This window comes from Austrofundulus limnaeus, unplaced genomic scaffold (assembly GCF_001266775.1).
Source record: "Austrofundulus limnaeus strain Quisiro unplaced genomic scaffold, Austrofundulus_limnaeus-1.0 Scaffold26, whole genome shotgun sequence".
NCBI lineage: Eukaryota > Metazoa > Chordata > Actinopteri > Cyprinodontiformes > Rivulidae > Austrofundulus > Austrofundulus limnaeus.
This window is the reverse complement of record NW_013952428.1, coordinates 2892684-2907520: the sequence shown is the minus strand read 5'-3', so window position 1 is coordinate 2907520 and position 14837 is coordinate 2892684. Positions and strand designations below refer to the sequence as shown.

Here is a 14837-nt window from a genome sequence, read left to right as displayed (position 1 = left end):
GTCTGTGACAGCCAGAAATCTTGCTTTTTTGTTATTGACCAAATACTTATTTTCCACCATTATTTGCAAAAAAAAAAAAATCTTTAAAAGTCAGACAAAATGATTTTCTCAAATTTTTTTTTCACATTTTGTCTCTCATAGTTGAGGTCTACCTATGATGTCAATTACAGGCCTCTCTCATCTTTTTAAGTGGGAGAACTTGCACAATTGGTGACTGACTAAATACTTATTTTCCCCACTGTATATATATATTTACACATCAAGCTTTGGTCGGTTTACCATGGCAACTGAAGCAAAATTTATGAAAAAGATACACATTATTGCTGAATTTGTTTTGTTTTAAATAAGTACGCAAATTGGACTACAAAAGTGTCTTAGTATCCTCTGAAAGTGTTAGTCAATCTCAGCGGTAGTCTGTTTGGCCTGAAGCCCCACTTAAGGTTAATGACATAGTTTAAAGGTGAAAAGCTGTGAAAGTCATGACCTGTAGTTTTACCTGTAACAGATGGCAGCGATCAATCAAGAAAACCACAGTGGACGTTAGGATTACTTAAAATGTGTCCTGAAATGATGCTTTGTGAATTACATCCAAGCGTTTTAAATCACTGATCCACTGTTACTGTGTCAAGGAGCAATTTGTGTCACACAACTGTTGGAGCTTTCCTCCTAGATGGCTGCATGTCTCTCCTTTTCACTCCCAGAGAAAGTAAGAGTATTTCAAAGACATGGTCTTGGCAAAGATCCAACTGAGAAACCCCTCAGGATTTCAGAGAAATAGCTGACATCTGCCCGTCTTCTTTTTTTTACTCACACTCGTTTTTTTCCTCTCGTTCCGTTATTTCCTCTTTTACATTTGACACTTACAAATCCTTCTGAGCAGTTCAGGTCAGAAAGCTGTTTTTCCTCAATAAATTCAGAGGTACTTCTACAAATTATTCACTCCCCAATTTAAGTCCATTGTGATTTTACTAACAGTGCTATTAGAGTTGCATTGAAACTGTTTTTGGTTTTAAAATAAAGTCATTTAAACATCCAGATAAACTCGACACCGTCACATTCTTGGTTGAGAACGGGATAATGTAGCAGGTGCTGATGCAGCTTGTGAGTAGTGAGGTTATCATCAGTGCAGATCTAAAGAATCTAACGTCATTAGGTCTGTTGAAGGATTGCAGTCAGCACCTTGCTGATTGGGTTAGACTGTTGCTGACTACCTGAATGAGAGGCACCCACAGAACACTGACCAGAGGAGGCCCTTTATAGGGTGAACTTAATGAATCTCCAAATTCAGTTAGGATATCCAAGTCCTGACAAAGACTCAGGAGCCACTCATAAAAGAGCAAGAATTTATCAAAGAGCCACATGCACTTTAACAAACATGCAAAGTAAAATACTATCCAATAGGCAGGCTTATATTGTTCTGTCATTTTAATTTGCATTAATAAAAAATTCTTCCTGAGATATAGTTTAACACAGCCTGTATGCTTTTTCATAATCTAATAGGAAGCACACGCCATAAAAAGCATTTTTATTCCTTTTTGAAATGGATATTTTGTTGTAAATCCAAAAAAAAAAACAAAGAAAGAAAGAAAATTCCTAAATGGCGTAACTTCTAAACTTCCAAAGATTTGTGTTTCTCTTTTTTTCTACTTCCCTTTTTTCTTTCCCTCTCACTAAATTCCCTCATTCCCCTTGCTGGAGAGAACACAGGAATGCAGAGCCTTGTAGACAAATCAGCTGCTGCTTCCATCAGCTCCCAACTGGCATAACCTCAAATTCCAAACTGTTCGTGTTCTTCTCCTTTACCCAGCCAACCCTCCCAGAACCATCTTCCTTCCAGCTTACTCACAGCTTTGTCCTTTCATAAGTACAATGTCTGTCCGTTTTCCTTTCTTTCTCCCTCCACTTTACTCTAGCACTCATTTCTGGTTTATAGTACTCCTTTTTTCCTTTCCTCAATAATTTATTATTAGCCACAGTGTGCTTTAGGCTGTGACTGGATATTTTGCTGCAGTGTGAAAGACTAAAACAAAATGCATTACAAAGCCTAGTATATGTGTGCTTGTTTTTGTTGTTGTTAAGCAAACTAAAAGTGATTTGCTGTTATCTTTGTAGGAGCCTTAATAATTTGGCAATTTCTTGTGTATACATAAATACAAATTTTTTGACTGGTACATTTTGTAAAGTTTGAAGAAAACCTGAAGACAAAAAATTATTACAAAAACAACTAATTTGCAGTTTGAATTGCTAATTGTATGAATAAAATAAATTGCTAATGATGTTCATGCTTTCACATGCATCTACCATTTATTATGCCTTTCTTGTTCCACTTAGCTGATAGGTTCAGTAACAATATTGATGCTGACAAATCAACAACTGTGTGATCAATAAATCCTGTCAAACTGGCATCCACAAAGCTTGGTGTCTCTTCTGAAATTTGAATCAACTTCAGTCTTAACGTGTCTTAAAGGGATTTGATTTGAATCGTATTAGCATGTTTGTCTTATTACGTTTTGCTTTGTGCTGCCTTTTATATTTTCCAGTGCCTAAACATGCTAGAGCTACTAGAAATGGTGATACATCAGAAAATATTTTATTCCATTTTGTACAAAAAAACACGTCAAACTTCCAATCCTAACAAACAGCCTTTGTAGTGGAAGTAATGTTTATGGTAGGAGTAAGATAGAAAAATCACACAGAGGACATTTGGGATTATTAAGATGCCAACAATACTCACAAATGTTAGGGATATTTGGCTTTCGGGTTAACATTCAGGATTAACCTAAAATGCAGTAAGACCTTTAAAGGAGAACTTAATGCAACCTTCTCTAAACTTCTGAATTCACATGTCCAACTGTCCAGTGTGTCAATGCTTTTTGTACAACTTATTCTCAAACAAGGAGCTTAACAGCAAAATTCACAACAGGGGTTTGATCCATGAAACAACCACTAAATTTCCTGGTTCGTTTTGTTTTTAAGCAAAATAATAGGGCAGTCTGAGAGGCATTTTCAATGACATTTGTGTTAATATAAATAAATAAAATATGTTAATGCTTTCTTTCCAATAATGTGTTGTTTTTATCATAAAAATTTGATGTTCAGATTATGAGCTGCAGTTAACTTTTCACCTGAATAGTAGTCATGAAACAGAAGTGGCATTCAGGTAATAAAAATAACACATCATTAAGGTTACATGTAAAAACACGCCAAATTGCCTGCAGAGAAACCTATTAAGATGTTGACATACTGACAGAGCTTAAAGACGAAGGTGCAGAAACGTTGTGGACCAGGTTCAGACAAGTCTAAGGACATCAGCCTCAAGGGACAGCACATACAAACTTCCACCAAATTACTTGAACCCATTACCGGTAAGTGTTGAGGAAGAGAAAAATACAAAAAACAAATATCAGGCATGAGTTTAGATGTGTCTACATGAGCAGAACAAAGCAGGCACAACTGTCAAATACTCACCACAGCAGCAGCAGGAGCTTGCAAAACAGTGTTTCTATTATTTAGCCTACTTATTTTTGTAAAAGCAAAGAACTATTATAAAATGTTTTGCTAAATAACACTTGTTGTCAAATATCCCTCAAATAGTCAATTATTGTACTCAACATAAATACAGAGCCTAGCATCCTGAATATGGTCTGATTTACAGCTTGTAAGGCACAAGGAGGCGGTAATAAAATACAACAGGTCAAGTAATTGTAGCAAAAACAATTGGCTATGTCAGGTTTTCCCAAATAAACTGTAAAGAATCAGATCTGCTCAAGCTCAATTGCYCCGTCAAGACTGTTCCTTAAATTTGTTTTCTAATTTGTCAATTCAACTAAATCATTTTTCAGTAACCAGCTCGTAGCCACCACTTTTCTTTTCTTCCTCTCTTTTTGATTAGAGCTTAAACAGGCTTGACCTCTAGGATTAACTCCTAAGACATGAAAGCTTGATAATTTAGAAGGCTTTCTGGTGATGCTGAAATGCTAAACTGCTGCTATTCTTTGTTTCTTATCTAAGGGAGCTGTTTATACTTATTATTTAATCTGGGTTAGTTCAGATTTGTATGCACGGTATGCAAATTGTCCAAATAAAACTAAAAATGTGTGTTACAATAAATTAAAGTCAAGGAAAAGGCTGGTAGATAAATTGTCATTTTAATCCACTCTTTTGTGTTTTGTGCCCCATTCCATCACATCCCAGTCTAACGTAAACAAACGTCCTCCAAAGTGGATCACTATGAACATCTGGGAGCCTCATCAGTGCAGTGGATGATTTGGTTTGCTTAAAACACATGGATTACAGTTTATAATCCAGAGGAGACGTCTTTAAGATTTCAGCTTAGGTTTACGATGCACAGCTGGAACCAAAAGCTTTTTGTTCTGTGGAGATTTGAGGGTTTTTTTATGTTACTTCTTTGCTCTCCAGTTATTCAAATAAAAAAGGGAATTTCTTTTATAATAATAATTTCCAAAACAAGTCACCTGCCAAACATGGCTTTATTCACTATAATAAAAGCACAAATATAAGCCCACGGTGGCAAAAAGAGGCTGCAGTCATGTTCCAATTCTAAACTAAAAAAAAAATCGTCATTCTGCTCAAGTGTCAATCCAGTTCAAATTACCTCAGCATAGGCCATGCTGGGTAGATAGAGAATGTAGGCAATATAGTGAAGGCAGAACGTCTACACCTGCAGAGACTTGCAGGCCTACTGTAATGGTCTCAGACACCTTAAAAATGAACAGTTTGACAAACTGTGTCAAATCTGCCCTTCCAACTGCTGAGATATTCCATTTTTAAAACACATTCTGCAAATGGGGCTTTACAACTACTACAAAACTGATAAATGAGCAGAAGCAGAGAAGTGGATGTGTAATTTCCATAAAAGGTCAGTGCAGAAATGAGAAATGTATTATCATAGGAAATGATGATGATTAAATAACTTGATATTTAAGCTGCTCCAGAAACTAAACATGGTTATGCGTGGATCCAAATCATTTCTAAAAATGCATGTTGTGCATGCATGTGCAAACATTTTTATCTTCTTTCCATGTGTGAATCTTAGACTCTGCGATAAGGAAAGCACACATCTAGATCCTAAAACCAATGTTGGCATGAAGTCAGAATAGGTAATAATTGCCAGTAATTTTCGATAATTATCTGTAATTACAGCACACAGCTTACTCTGGGCTAGCTATGAAAATGCTGACAATGTTGATATTTAATTAATGAGCCAAATGGCAAAGCATTAGTTTCATTTATGCAGCATAGGTATGTTCAGTGATGTAAATCTAAATTAGGTGTTCAGATCCTTTCAGTTTCTGGAACCTGTGGAAATGGAATGGAGGCTACAGACTACAGTTCTTTATTTCTGCAGTAGTTTTCTGATAATTCATATTCAAACAAAGACAAATGAAGGAGTAAGCAACAGGGTATGTCGTATAAATACAGCAGTGATGTTAAAGATTGTTGTGGTGTATGTACTGGGCCACTCTTCACACAGTTTTAAAATTTAGGCTGAATAAAATATTTTTGTTGTGAAATTCTAATTCTATTCAAAACTTAATTCAGTGTAGAGTAAATAGAAAGTTGTGAAGCCTTTGCACTTTGGCTCTTTACACCACTATCTGAAATAGTTTAGGTATACAACCAACCATCCATTATTTATATCTGCTTTATCCTATGCATCACAGAGCAGAAATACTTTTGTTCAAACAAAATGGGCACAACTGCTCTGTTTTGATATTTATGAGATTGTGAAATGTAAAGCATTATGAAAAGTGAGCATGCCAGTTTACTTTCCAAATGAAAACAGGGGAAATGCACACTTAACTAAACAGAAAGTAGCTTGTTTAACTGCCCAAAGAGAAGGGTGCTTGAGCTCAGGTCTTTGGCACAGAGGTGAAGCCATTCTACAGAAATACGGCTTGTTTCCAAAACCAACAGCCAATCTCATTTAGTCAGTACATTGCTACTGGCTGTTTACTTTGTATTATGTGACTATATTAAATACTATTTTGTTACATTTTTAAAGCATGTGTCAAAGTTGTCAAAGACTCAAACTCTTCAAAACTGCAATAAAAATGTCATTCATCTTTAAAAGTTAGGCAATTATGAGAATATTATCTATACTCTACATTAATAAGAAATGACTGTCATAATTAAAAAACACATTAATAAATCTTTCAGTATAATTTAAGAACAGAAAAACATGAAGAGAAAAAAGGTCACAAAACAAAATGCAGCTTATTTTTAAGCAAAGCAAAAAATGAGTCATATAGGAGATAGATATGAGTTCAGTCACGTTTACACTTCACTGCAAGCATTTCTGCAGCCCTTTCCTAAACCTTTCCTTTTTTGTCTTCTGCTTTAACTTCTCCCTAAACCACAGTATAAGCAATCACTTTAAATGGCAAACAACATGCAAAATTATAACTCCTATTTTATCCCCCTCCAGCTCTCCCTCTCATTCTACTTCTTTTTGTCATCAAGTCATGAGCACAACCTGAAGAAAAGCCTTTTAAACACTGACTTAACACTAACACATGGTCTGAGACGCACACTGCATATCTGGGTGCAAAATTTGCCAGCAGGCTCCAAACAGCCCAGTCACAGCTTAGCTGGAACAACTGCCGTGACGATGCATAACAAATGGACCAAAAGAAAAGGTGATTGGAGGGAAGGACGAAACTCTTGCACATTTGTCACATGTGTTTGCACGCTCAGAAAGAGGATGGATTTTTTTTGGGAAGCTGTGAAGAGAAAAAGTTGTCTGATGTTGTTCAACAACCTCCCATTTTTTACTCTCTATTTGGGGATTAAAGTTATTTTAATCTGCAAACCAACTAAAGTGGTGAGTGGAGAGTGAATAGAAGATGTGTGCCAACACTTTTAAAACATTTAAATCTTGAAACGCAAGCTTTGGACACTGCATTACCCCAATAATAATCAAGAGTTAACCTATTAAGTAGTTCAAAATAAAAATGGATTAAAAGTTGCTTACTTGAATCATAATTACAAGGCAATAGCACCATTTAGGATTGTAGGTTTTTATAAAATACATAGAACTATTTGCATTAAAAAATTTGTTAAAATCACTAAATAGTTTTAGTTCTTTAAGAGTGATGTGGTTAAATTTTGCAGAATTTGTAACTCTGTCTTTTTTTAAGACCATCTGAAATCTGGATCTTGAAATATTTCCCATTTCCTTCCTCAGCTGTCAGGAAACAATTTTTCCAAATTAATGATTTGTTTACAAAACTGAAACACTGAGAATTATCCAAATATTGTCACTAGTCACCTATAAACTCATTACTTTCTGCTTTCAAAAAAAATTGATTTGATCTTGAAGCTCTGTTAATTTTCAACTATCAAATATAAAAATGTTTAAATTGTTAATCTTGTTTAATTCTAAGAACTAAAAAAGATGAGTCACAGAAAAGAATTTTATATACAATGCTGTAGAAATAGGTTAACATCATAAACATTTTACAATACCAAGTTAAAACTTTTAAACTTTTGTGTCTCGCAAGAAGCTGAATCATCACAATCAAATCAATACAAAGTGATCAAAGTCCAAAATTTACCAGTAGAAATCAACTGTTTTAGTCCAAGAAAGCTAATTTCTCTGCTTCAGTTGGTAGTTTTGCTTTGGCTGAGAGTCARTCATTGCCTTTTACACAGACATAAGCCATTTCAAATCCTATCAACAGGGGGAAAAAAGCATATACGCAAAAAAAAAAGAAAAAAAATCCCAGACTCAAAAGGGAATAACACATGAGGAGAAGAATAACAAACCCTCTGTGTAAGCCTTGTTAATTCTTTCTGTAATATCATAACATTATGCTGCAAGGCGACATATCCTTAGGGGAGGGAGGAGACAGGAAAAGGTGGAGTGATAGTAGGGAGGGTATTACTGTAACAAAGATCCTCCCTTCACCCATCTTCCCACTGGCTAAAAAAGCACCAGGGGTTCTCCCTGAACCCGCTGTTCCACAATTACTGAGGTAACGCTGCATACTGATGCTCCATGACACCACTGACACTTAGAGCAGATTAAAAGASTCACCGCACAAGAACAAGCATGCGGAGCAGACTAAAATAAAATCTTCAAAGGAACTTGAAAACCCTCGTGAGGAGACAAGTGTAGTTGTATAAATAGTGATGATACTGCTAGTTTGTTTCAGTATGACGTACGAAACCAGGAGTCAATAACTGTGATAACACACCTCAATCAAGTGTCAATTGAACTAAGTGCTCAGTTTGGATGACTATTACTTTTATCAGTTCATATTTTTATCATAAAACTCAGCTTCATAAAAGCTCTTTRCACACATTTAACAAAAGCAGGGGAGTAATGCTGATTTTGTTTTCATTTGCTGCTGCTGTAAACTGTTTTGAAAGCTCAAAACTAAAAGGAAGCCATTGACCTCTTCCAGAACCTAGCCCAGTGAGCATTGATTCTCTTTTCAAGTTAAAACAAGTTCAATTTTCCTTAGGAATGGCACTTATTAAGGTCAATCCACAGCTTCAGCAAGTAATAAAGTTCAAGTAGAGCTACGACGCAAGATGAACGCAAGCACATCAACATTTGCTACTGTAATGGCAACAGTACAAGTTTGTTGCTCAAAAGGTTACAAATAAAAWAAACAACTGGACCTGTGTCTTTATTTAGCTTAAAAATCAAAATGTAGTCTATTCTGGCAAGCTCATTTAAAAAATATATTAATAAAAAAAATCCCACAGGTTAAAGGAAGGATGAGCCTACAAGAATCCTGTGAGACAAAACGCAAAAACAAAATTACTATTTATGTGTTTTTATTTCAATTCCTAATGAAATTAGAACCKGTAACATTTTGTTTGATTTCAACAAGAAATGTGAGTGTGAGTGTATGTGTTACAGAAAGTGGAATAAGAACAAAATTATGTCTCTAATCCTGCAATGGACTTTAGATGACAGTGAAGGAGCAAATGAGAGAAAACGCAACACACGCACGAAAAATTGCYTTAAGACTGTCTGCAATTTTCTCGTCATTTCATGCATCCGAAACAAAACTAATTTAGTGCTTGTCATGCTTGGCTTGGCACACACAAGCATAAGAGCCAATATGCCACAGCGTGTCAACTGCTGCTGCATCAAAGAAAACTGTTTATATATCAGACTGGCTGCTTCATATGAATCATAGGGACCTGGAAGGAACGCTTAATATGGTCTTATCAAAAGGCGCAGTCTGGCAAACCCACAGATACACTCGTGCCTTTTCCACATCTTCCTGCTTTCCATCTCTGACAGCATCCCTTCCTCTGTTTATGTCGTTCCTCATAGGTCACTCCAATGTCACAACAGTCTTGATTTTTTTTTCAGCATCTCTCTCTCTCACACACACAGATTAAGTTGTGTGCTTGGCAGCTTAGAGTGAAGCAGAAAGATATGGGAGGAGAGTGCTGGAGGCAGAAACCATACGAAAGAGAAAGAGTGAGCAATAAGATGAAAGGCACAAAATAAAGCTAAAGGGGGGGAGAGAAAGAAAAGTGGTGCTGCTGTGATAGTGAAATGAACATGCGTCAGACCACCTTAAAGACAGGCAACAGCTTAATAGGCCTCTGTARCCRAGATGAAGGCAGAAGTTCTGAGAAGCACACGCTCACAGACGTTTTAATAAATCTTTACTCAGTTGGTTTAAAACATTTGCTGAAATAACCAGTCAGAGAAGAGCAAAAGTTCTCATTAAAGTGGATGCTGTGACGTGTATTGATTTCTGCTCACAGAATTCACAAAGCTTATTGTTTGGAGATGCTCACTTCAGACTTCTGACACTGCTGGGGCACACATCAATATGCAGCTCTGCAGTGCATTACTGAAGGGTTAATTACATACTTGTAGGTAATTATTCTCTTAACACGGCAGAAAATTTCATGCCTAAAATTTGAATTTAGATTAAGGCTATCCAACTGTCAGTCAGAAATACCATCTCTTTAGGAGTCAAAACATTATCATACTTGCACAGCAAATGTATGAGAAACAATCATCCAACACAAAATCAAAAAATATTATGCCTCCAGAATGATATTATTTTACATTTAAAATACAAAATTTGTAATGCTAAATAAAAAAATTAGTATCCAATCACTGATCATTGTGTTTCATTGCTTCAAAATATGAGAAATTATGTTGGGAATAAGAGTTGGAGAGACAGGAATACAATTAGTAATCTCCTCTGTTGTGTTATGTGGCGTGAGCGAGGAGGGAGTCTAATTTGGACACCGGCCTGTGTCTGGTGGTCCTGTCACAGCCCAGGGGGATGTTAAGTGTGTRCAAGTGAGTCAGGGAGGGAGGAAAACGACAAGAAAATGAGAACAAACAGAGAGCCTCATTCAGGTCTAATTCACAGACGCATCATTCAGTCTGACATGACGATACGTCTCTGTGACCAGAGKATTCATATGGGGCCTTGCCAACCATTCACAGATGTATCATTCACACCCACACACTGACACACAAACACACTTCCGCTGGCTCTTGCCTACACAGCCACCAGGCGTTTATATTACTATGGAGAATCTAAGATTACCCCCCATTCATTTTTCATTCACACTTTCCCTCTTGACATGAACACATTGCAAAGATTTTCYGTGGTGCTCATTCTTGTAAGGGCACCGCCCCTAAAAAGCAGTGAATGTCTTCACTGCCAAGGTTGAAGTGAGAGTTTATCCATTAGCAAGTCATAATATTGACAAGGCCCTGCTCTGCGGGTCCAAGCTCCAGCCTTGTAGCCGTAACAGTGGCCGACAGACGGCGAGTTGTACGTCAATGTGAGGTGCTTACATGCCGATAAAGCCTGCCCTTCCAATTCCTATAAGCGGACTTTGATGGACAGCAAGCAGGGTGAGGGGAAGGGAGAACGAGTAGCACCAAAGCTCTTACTGACTTCAACGTTTAGGACTGAACTGGAAGTTGGTGGAAGGACWAGAAGTCTGAATGATAAGGTAGAATTATCAAACTGCTCAGGGACTTTATTTTTTTTCTCTGAAGGCCTTAATTGGCAGCACTAGCAGAACAACATGCATATTTAGAAATCATAATRTATCAAGGTAGTGTCCACAAACTGAAGACCACCCAGTTAAACAGCAAATATAAGCACCCAGCAGACAACAAAGCTCATTAAATGTAGCTCCARTTCCTCATTAATAGACCTGGGATGTGGATATTGATGCAGGTTCTCAAAGCTAAAAGAATAAAATAAAAAGCCCAAAAGTATTAACCTTACCCTTCACTGTATAACATGATGCAAGCATATTGTTTAAGAAGTTATTACAACAAAAGTCTAGTCCTAGACTATGGAATTAGGTTTTCCACTTCACAGGCTTTGAACCACACTGCCCCTCATGGATTTCCAACATATAGCTTTGTTCTTTCATCACAGCTGAGTATTTAATAAAAAGCGTGTAAGGCTTCTCATAGATTATGAAGAAGTCAACACATTATCCATCTTGTAGGATATTTGTAAAGCATGTGTTTATAAAAATGAACTAGAGACTGGAGGAGCAACACTGAATTGATGCATTGAGTCTGGGAGTGCAGGTGGAAATAAGGAGGGGGAAACCAGTAGAGGGGCTCAGAGTGCTTAGTGCCACTGCTGTAGTGGGGACCCGTGTTTTGCCGGAGCAGCTGCTTTCTGTGCATGAGGTGAGAATGATGGTGGGAGGAAGGAGAGAAAAGAAGGACCAAGCAAATCAAAACAGAGTAGGGGGGTTAAGAGGTATAAGAACCCACATTTGAAATAATAATAATAATAAWAAACCACACATGAAGATACAGCATGTCAAACAGCCTGCATTGTGATGTTTCTTCCTCCAACAAACCGTCATTAAATAGATGGCAAAACCAGAAAATGACCTAAAGTCATTTAAACTCATTTACAAACACAAAGAACAACACTGATCACAGAGCCGAGTGTGTGGTTTTAACATATCCTTGATCTTTATAACTTTAAATAATCGAGAAAGAAAATCCCAGCCTCACTTGATTTAACTGATGCAAAATCTCCACAGGAAAAGACAATCTAAATGTTAGCATTTATGTTCCAAACTGTAAACATTTAAAGCCCAAAACCCATGTTCAAATCTGCTCTCAACAAGTCAATCAACTYTTTGAAAAATCTCAATTAAAAGACMGCATGGTTTGTTTAATATGCCAAAATTTCAAGATGTTAAAAAGTGTAAAAGTTTATGTTTAAAAACGTGACACAGGGATTTTTCAACAATTGAGCAGCCCCTGTAACCACACCGCAGTGTTTTCAGCAGTGAGCAGGGCTATCCCTGAAGTCAAGCCCTGTTTGAGCCACTTTGGTTCAAAAGCTTGGACAAGACTGCCATATCCTGACGGTCCGGGAAGCCGCACATGGAGAAGGGTGCCAGTCTAGACTKTATAACAAGCAACACAAGCTCTTCACAAATTAAGAGACCACAGACAAAGCTGCAAAAGTTTGTGAGCAGCATGGTTTTGCATTTAGTTTGTTACAAGAAAATGAGTTTTTCTTTTTACCAACAAAACAAAAAACAAAATCCTCATTTTTTAATGTGGAAGCCATTCTGAAAATATCAGAAAAGTTGTCACACTTGAATAGTTTCAGGATAAAATATTATTACAACGCTTTAATAGCTTCTGATTCAACACCGTTTTCAAAATAACCAGGTGATCCCTTTCTTTTTTAGAAATAGGCTATGTCACAAAATTGCACATAGGCTTGGCACAAGCACGTGAAGTAAGCAGTTTGTTTTCATTTTTGCCTGAAATTATTTGGTCTACGTTTTAAGCCTAAGGATTATTTTATCCTATTAGACAGAAATATTTATCATCTTAACGTGAATCTGCAAAAGAAACAAGCACAGTTTGGGCATGCAGCTCTCTACCTGGATGAAGGACGCATSAGGCGCAAATTGATGAGATCTACCAACCTAAAGGTCCCGACATGAGTGAAATTTCAGGTCACTTAAGATATTTTTGCACTTCTCCCAAGGGAAAAGTTTTATTCTAGGTTATAGTCGTAAAAGGAACTCCAAAAAACAAGCCTGATCGGCTGTGTTGCGCGGGCATGGCGCAGCTAGAACAGGTGCAACACGCCTCATGTCACCTGCCTGGTGCAGTAGCAACACAGCAACCCAGATCTGGCTTTAACGGCACTAAAAGCCCCAAAGCAGCCCAGACTGTCGGAACTAACGCCTCTTTCCTCACCTGAAATCTATGCAGATATCAGTCCCAGCCGCATCGGCACTGCGGAGAAGAGGCACGTCCACAGCAACTCCGTTTACTGTCCCCCCTCCTCCCAAAAAAATATGAGAAATGTTCAGAATTGTGATATATCCTGATAAGGCGGCTTGTCCACTTTAAATCCCTYGCAGGTGTGCAGTTAAAAGACGACTCCTGCAGTGGGAAAGAAAAAGGCAGCAGACTCCCAGCAGCATTCCCGGATCAGCAGGACTCTTCTAAGCCGCGCTGAGTGCTCTGAGACGCGGCAGCCGCACCTCCCATCTCTCGGCGAGGACGCACTTGGTATGCCGCTGGAAAAGCCGCTGCACCGTACGGGATACCGCAGGAGGAGGCTGCGTCTTGTGTGCGTGCGTGCAGAGAGCGTATGTGAGTGTGTGTGTGTGCGCGCGCGCGCGTCTGTGTGTTTAGATGTGACTCAGTGCGGTGCTCCTGCCCAACTGAGGTGCTGAGGCTGCTGCAGCGGAGTGCGAAGGGACAGGGAGGGAGGGAGGAGGGACGGACTGAGGCGAGGAGGAAGGAGACGCAGACAGACGGAGTTTGTACAGCTTCGCAGCGGATCTTCGAGCCGGGATGGACCGGCGAGGTGGAGATTATTCGCGCGACGCAGCGGCTCGGATCGAAGGGTTGGTTTATAATTTACACCCCCTGGCAGCTTTTAAAGAGACTGTGAACGCACCTGTAAACACACKTGTGCCAAAACACCGTTTATAAGGCGATTATTATCATTTCCACGTGKGTCCTTCCAGTGGCAGCGCCTTTAAATCTTGGCGCAACGGTTTAAAAGAATTAGGCGCAGTTTTTTTTTTTTATTTCTATTTTATTTTTATTTTTTTACCCGAGAAATCAGAAAATGACAGAAGGTGGGATTAAATCGGGCATAACCTTTCTCAGAAACAGTTTACACTGCGAGGTTTGGGTCTTGCAGTCAGGAGAAGGTTTGTGTAATGCGCTCATCCCGGTGAGAATGGGATTTGGCGATGCCAAAAGGGGGGGATTTACACAAATTCGAAAGCTACAATGCGAGGGGGTGAAATGATCAGATCATCGGATTTGAATACCTAATCGCGGGATCCTTTAAAGACAGAGATCAGGCACCCCTATGCAACATAATTACGACCCTTTGCATTGATGTGAGGGATTAGAWTCTGCGTTTGTTTCTCGTTGATGATCTTCTATAACATGCCTCCGGAACGCCCCGCCCCCCACCAGCACGCATTTTAAGCAATTAATATTCTAAAAGCCTAATTATGTAATCATGTCTTCAACAAAATAGGCGGTGGTGGTGCGGAAATATATATACCCCCCCCCCCTTATAATAGGCTTCTTATCTCCATATTAAGGACAATTTACAACTAATCCATCAACACTGACTAAATATTGCACAGTCAACGTATCTGTAGAGAAAGCTGGAGTTTGAAAAGATCCCAGTCTGCCTGGGGAATGATTAAGTGTTGAGTTTGAAACGGGGGTGGGGGGGGGGGGGGTCAATAAAAAGGCAGCTAACAGTAGGGGGAACCCACATGAAGAAATGAATTCCAGTGACCGCCCTTTGACCGTTTATTCAATAGTCCTGTAG

General features: G+C 38.4%; 1 protein-coding gene across 1 annotated transcript in view; it reads right to left on the bottom strand.

Moving 5' to 3' along the window:
- Nucleotides 1-13707, bottom strand: part of plxna4 (plexin A4) — a 232532-nt gene extending 218825 nt beyond the window's left edge. The window contains exon 1 of the mRNA XM_014004803.1: nt 13226-13707. The gene's annotated coding sequence lies outside the window, so the exon portion shown is untranslated. The remainder of the gene's footprint in view (nt 1-13225) is intronic.
- Nucleotides 13708-14837: the final 1130 nt, after the last annotated feature.